The 6663-nt window shown below is 54.2% G+C and overlaps 1 pseudogene; it reads left to right on the top strand.

The window, feature by feature from the left end:
* The first annotated feature begins 312 nt into the window (after window positions 1-312).
* Window positions 313-2595, top strand: LOC114898000 (annotated as a pseudogene).
* The last annotated feature ends 4068 nt before the right edge of the window (window positions 2596-6663 follow it).

Genomic DNA, 6663 nt, shown 5'->3' with positions numbered 1-6663 from the left:
ATCATGCAGTCATTTAACACAAAGCTGTTGCTTTATATTTATTGGCAGGGAAAGATGTCCACAACATATTGTTGGGAGAAAAAAAAGGACTTTACACAACAGCATGTGGAGTCTGCTCCTGTTCATTTAAAGCCGTGTATATATGTGTTTACAATCAGACAGAGGTGTCTGAAAATGTTCACCAAAATGGTACTAGGGAGCCCGAGCCCGAGCCAGGGCGAGCCGAGCCTGCTCCGGGCGGGCGGCGGCGGCGGCGGCGGCGGCGCCACTCCAGCCATGTCAGCGCGCGTGAGCCTGGGCCCACCATGAGCCATGGCCATGTCCGTAAGCGCCGAGGACGACGACTATGAATCGGAGCCGGACCAGAACCAGGTCGTAGGTCGGCCCAAGGGGAAGCTGGGCCCCGCCTCCGCGGTGAACTTGGCCGCCAACTGGACCACGGCGGGAGCTCGCCGGCGCCGGACGCGATGCCGCAAGTGCGAGGCCTGCCTGCGGACGGAGTGTGGAGAGTGCCACTTCTGCAAGGACATGAAGAAGTTCGGCGGCCCCGGGCGGAAGCCGCAGAGCTGCATCATGCGGCAGTGCATCGCGCCTGTGCTGCCCCACACCGCCGTGTGTCTAGTGTGTGGCAAGGCAGGGAAAGAGGACACAGTGGGAGAGGAAGAAGGCAAGTTTAACCTCACGCTCATGGGGTGCTCCCTCTGCAGCGAAATCATCCACCCTGGATGCCTTAAGATTAAGGAGTCAGAGGGCGTGGTCAACGATGAGTTTCCAAACTGCTGGGAGTGTCCAAAGTGTAAGCACGCCAGCAAGACGGGGAAACAAAAGCGTGGCCCCGGCTTTAAGAGCGCCTCAAACCTGCCCAGCTCCCTGCTCAAGGAGCAGAAGATGAACCGGGACAGCAAGCGGAGGAGTGAGTGTGAAGAGGCGCCCCGGCGCAGGCCAGACGAGCACCCCAAGAAGGTGCCCCCTGACGGCATCCTGCGCCGAAAGTCAGACGATGTGCACCTGAGGAGGAAGCGGAAATACGAGAAGCCCCAGGAGCTGAGTGGACGCAAGCGAGCCTTGACGCTTTAAACGTCCCCCGGTTCCTCCTCTCACCTCTCGCCGAGGCCCCTTCTAGGCAGCAGCCTCAGCCCCTGGTGGAGATCCAGTCTCACTTACTTCCAGCAGCAGCTAAAACCCGGCAAAGAAGATAAGCTTTTCAGGAAAAAGCGGTGGTCCTGGAAGAACGCTGAGGACCGAATGGCTCTGGCCAACAAGCCTCTCAGGCGCTTCAAGCAGGAGCCGGAGGACGACCTGCCCAAGGCGCCCCCCAAGACGAGGGAGAGCGACCACTCCCGCTCCAGCTCGGAGGGGGCGGAGGGCCCCGAGGAGAAGAGGAAGGTGAAGATGCACCGGAAGCGGCGACTCTCCAACAAGGAGCTGAGCAAGGAGCTCAACCAGGAGATCCAGAAGACAGAGAGCAGCCTGGCCCACGAGAACCACCAGCCCATCAAGTCGGAGCCTGAGAGCGAGAACGAGGAGCCCAAGCGGCACCTGGGCCTCTGTGAGCGCCCTCACCGCTTCAGCAAAGGGGCGCCACGGCCACCCCCCCCCACCCCGGGAGCTGTGGCACCAGCTGGGGCCCGGCCTGCGCAGCCCGCCCCGAGTCATCTCCCGGCCCCCTCCCTCCGTGTCCCCGCCCAAGTGCATCCAGATGGAGTGACATGTGATCCCCATCAGCCCCCCGCCCGACTCGCTGCCCCTGGATGATGGGGCGGCCCACGTTATGCACAGGGAGGTGTGGATGGCCGTCTTCAGCTACCTCAGCCACCAAGACCTGTGTGTCTGCATGCGGGTCTGCAGGACCTGGAACCGCTGGTGCTGTGATAAGCGGTTATGGACCCGCATCGACCTGAACCGCTGCAAGTCCATCACACCCCTGATGCTGAGCGGCGTCATCGGCGACAGCCTGTCTCCCTGGACCTCAGCTGGACCAATAACTCCAAGAAACAGCTGAGCTGGCTCCTCAACCGCTTGCCTGGGCTCCGAGAACTGGTGCTGTCAGGCTGCTCATGGATCGCAGTCTCAGCCCTCTGTAGCTCCAGTTGTCTGCTGCTCCAGACCCTGGATGTCCAGTGGGTAGAAGGACTAAAGGACGCCCAGATGCGGGATCTCCTGTCCCCGCCTACAGATAACAGGCCAGGTCAGATGGACCATCGGGATAAGCTCCGGAACATTGTGGAGCTGCGTCTGGCCGGCCTGGACATCACAGACGCCTCCCTGCGGCTTATCATTTGCCACATGCCCCTGCTCTCCAAGCTCCACCTTAGTTACTGTAACCACGTGACTACCCAGTCCATCAACCTGCTCACCGCTGCGGGCACCACCACCCGAGACTCCTTAACCGAAATCAACCTGTCAGACTGCAATAAGGTCACTGACCAGTGCCTGTCCTTCTTCAAACGGTGTGGGAATATCTGTCATATTGACCTGAGGTACTGCAAGCCAGTTACCAAGGAAGGCTGTGAGCAGTTCATAGCCGAAATGTCTGTTAGTGTCCAGTTTGGGCAAGTGGAAGAAAAACTCCTGCAAAAACTAAGCAGCATCTGAGCTTGGAGCCTCACGTCAGGAGAGCCTGCAAGTGCAGAGTTCAACAGCACGTGGAACCCCGGCTCAGCAAGGAGTCTTCAGCCCTAAAGCCCCCGCCATATTGGCCGAAAGCAGACAACATGCCAGGCCCTAGGGTAATTACACCCTCGTACCTGTGCCAGTACTCCAGGTCCTAAGGTCCGGCCTCCACCCATAAGCTCTCCCTGAAAGGAAGACACAGTAGCAGATGGGGCTGTATAGTTTGAAAAAAATGAATGTATAAAAAAGCTAGAAGTCTGGGACCTTGAGGAATTCAGACTGCGCGTGTCCAGGTTGTCCTCAGAGCCCAGCCCACGGTGACATAGTACCAGATCTACCAAGTCTTCTTTCTCTTGACAGGTATCGATCGGTATGTTTCTAAGAATGAGATACTGCCGTAGATCCTTCACTTTCAGTCGCATTAACTGAGGGCGCTGAAAGGCTGTCTCTTGTAATAAGTGACAAGTGGAGCATCTACGGAGATTTTCTTGTAAGATCGAACAAACAGAGGAAAAATCTTTCTTGCCATCACAACATACGTGCTGAACAAACAGATAGGAAAGAAGCATTTAATGAGAGCCAGATACAAGCCATTGTGGAAGCACTAGTTTTCCTTTTGCCTTCTATTAAAATTAAATTTTAGTTCTTATGAAGTCCCCCATGGCACCAGACCCATGGGCGTTTTCGTGTCCTAAAAGTGGTGAAAATCAGAACAGTCACTGCTGAGGCAGTTTGGATTCACAGAAGTTCAAATACAGACCTTTAAGAAAAAAAAAAAAAAAATGGTACTAGGGGTTGTTTCTGGGAGTAGAATTTGGGGTGATTTTTCTTTCTTCTTAGTTCATTTCTGTGACTGATTTGTATAAAGAATGAATGCATATCATCTTTTACCAAAAAAAATTTAAAAACACATTCCAAACACTCACAGTGCTATTCAGTCAGTTTTATAATATAGGACAGGGATTGAAAGAGAGCCCGCGCTTTCCCTTCCTCCTCCCTCCCCACCCGGCTCTTTCTTCGTGTCCCCTCCAAATCCTCCTGCAGGGGCCTCTCTGTTGTGATGGCTTTGGAGCCAAGTGACCAGAGTTGTCCTGTCACCTCTGACCCCCTGTTTAAAACGGGCATGAGAATTTCCACCCCGTAAGGTTTTTTGAAAAATAAATAACACCAGTTACAGGGAGGCACCTGGACCTCGCCTTAGCCTTGGACGTAATCGCTGCTGAACGAACGAACGCTGGGGATGGGGGGCGGGGGGGGGGGTGGGGGGCGGGGGGGGGGGGGCAATCGTAGCACGCTAAAGAAAAGGACACGAGTCCGGAAGCCTCGGGAACACAACCTCTGACTAGCATGAGGGGAAAATGCCTTCAAGTACCTGAAATTCCTGACCCAGAGCCATGCTGTGCTCTCGTTCACAGGCTTCGGAACATTTGTCCAACATACATTTTTAACGTAGTGTGTTTACTTGTCTCTCCAGGGGTCAGCAAATGACACCCCAAGGGCCACATCCAGCCTGTTTTGGAGCGACTGTCAAGCTCAGAATGTTTTTTCCATGTTTAAAGGGTTGAAGCAAACAACAAATATGTGTCAGAGATCATAGTTGGCCCACAGAGTTTAAAATATTTCTTATGTGGCCCTTAACAGAAAACGTGTCCGTGGTGGATGAGAAGCAGGGCTGCGGGAGCCCGTCTGTAGCACCCTGGCTGCAGGAGGAGTGACAACTGAGAAGAGGAGGAAACAGTATAGCCCAGCCCCGCGTGGCTCCCTGCACAGTATGGTGGGCACCAACACTGACCCTGAGTCACTGAGAGAGAGTCTGTCTTCAAGACCCTCTGGCTAGGGGGGCAGGGACATGGGTAAGACCTCCAGGATGATTTCCATCCCAGAGGGGAAGATGGAGTTACGGGATCACAGAGAGGAGCTTCGATCATGCAGAAAACATACCCTGTGAGTTGGGAACTCTTACTATCCCTGCTTTCAGAGGAACACCCCGGGCTTTGGGGAAGCTAGGCAGCTAGCCCACGGGCATGCCGCTGGTGAGTGGGGAGCAGGGATCTGAGCCCAGGCAGTGCGACTCTAGGTCCTGTGTCCTGACCTTTGCCTTCAGGGTTGTTCTTGGGGACAGAAGGGTCTGTTAGATGTGGGTCCTCGGGTAAAGCCACCTGGAATATCAGTGACTCACCTGAGGGGCCGCTGGTGCCATCTACCTAATTACTCAACCCTGATGGTGGCCCGGCCTCTGCAGAGAGGTCAGAGGCTCTTTGTGGAAAAAGAGGGAAGGGACCACCCATGTTCCAGGCACTGGCCAGGTAAGCCAGACACTGCAGCGCCTCCCTCCATCCTCACACTCACCCACAATATTGGGACAATGACTCCATTGGGCAGAAGGGAAAACTGAGGCTCAAGGAGCTTACACAAGGTCATGCAGTCTGTAAAAGGCGGATTCTGGACTTGAAACCAGCTCTCTCTTCCTCCAGAGTTCATGCCTTCCAAAGCTGCCACTTCTGTTAGGGGGGTGGGGCACCTCCTCCACATCTCCTCTGGGGGCACCCCCTGTTGCACCCCCTTCTAGGAGGTACATTAGCAAGCAAGCTACCTGCCCAGCTCCCACCAGCCCTGTTCCAGAGAATCTGAGCCAGCCAAGTGTAGCAGGATTTGGTCTGCCAAGGCAGACTAATGAAGCAATTTAAAAACAATTGTTTGGAACACACAGACATCTGGGTAATAATAGACTACAAGAAAACTGACCAGTGAATTTTCCCAGGGCCACTAACAGGGCAAGATCTACCTCAGCACATGCAGATGGCAGGCAACTCGCTGGAAGGTCCCACAGGTATCTCGGTGAGAGTTTGACTTACTTTATAGGATCGGTCCATTCTTTCTCCTGGTATAGACAGGCTGAGTGCTGTATGCGTGTGTCTGAGGGATGCTCTTATGCAGACACACACAAAGAAACGCAGGTACATGGTCAGCTTGACATTCCATGCATGTACACAGCTACACACACATTTGCATACATGTGAAATGGTACCTGTGCACACTTAGAGCTGTACGCCTTCATGCTCATGCACAAACACCCTGCCCACATGTGCATAAGCATGTGCAAACATATATGCGTGCATATGACGGCAACACAAAATATTGACCCTCCCTGGATTCCCATCCTTTGCCATGTGACTTTTTGGTGATTCCCACTGAGAGGAGCAGAGTATAGTTCCCTGCCCTTAACTTTGCATTCAGTCATGTGACTTGCTTTGGCCAATAGAATAAGGCAGATGTGGTGGAGTGCCAGTTCCAAGGCGAGGCCTTAAGAGGCCTCATGTGTTTACACTTGCCCTCTGGCCCTTATGTCAACACCATGAAAAGAACACGCCTGGTCTAGCTTGTGGGTCCCAGCGGGAGGGTGAGAGACGTGCAGCAGAGCCACTGCAGCAGAGCCCAGCCTGAATCAACCAAGCCCAGACAATCCACAGATGCCTGGGCAATGATAAATAGTGTGATCTCTTATGCAGCAAGAGCTAACCAATAGACGCATCCAGGAAGACACATGCACACAGAGAAGCAGAGACTTGCATCCAAACAGCCCCCGTGAATACACGTGCCTGTACCTGCACACATGGACACTCTTCTGCACATATTCAAACACCAACACCCACAGAAGGGCTTATAGGAGACAACAGCGAGAATTAAACACTGTCTTAGCCCCCTTCCATCTCTGGGAGACTCTTGCTGTCGTCAGTAGAGAGTCTGAGGGTGTGAGGTGTTTGTCCAAAACCCCTTTCATAGATGTCAAGCCCCGCAGGCTCTGGCTCCACAGTGGCAGGGTTTTTCTAGATCCTCCTCTGAGCAGCTCTGACAGAGACCCCTGTGTTGACTCAGATGACAGCTTCCTCAGCAAGGAGGAGCAGGCTGTCACCTTGTGACTTGGGAGCAAGAACAAAGGGAATGGCAGAAGCGGAGGGGGTGCGGGGGGCTGCTTCTCCCCACCTGTGGGAGCATAGGAAGGGCACAGCCCCAGGTCCTCTCACTGTGTGTCCTGGGCCATTCATCCAG

The sequence above is a fragment of the Monodon monoceros genome, unplaced genomic scaffold (genome assembly GCF_005190385.1).
Source record: "Monodon monoceros isolate NGI ecotype Baffin Bay Population unplaced genomic scaffold, NGI_Narwhal_1 Super_Scaffold_18, whole genome shotgun sequence".
NCBI classification, from domain to species: Eukaryota; Metazoa; Chordata; class Mammalia; order Artiodactyla; family Monodontidae; genus Monodon; species Monodon monoceros.
Note: the sequence above shows the minus strand (reverse complement) of the source record. Positions and strands in the feature narration are given on the sequence as shown.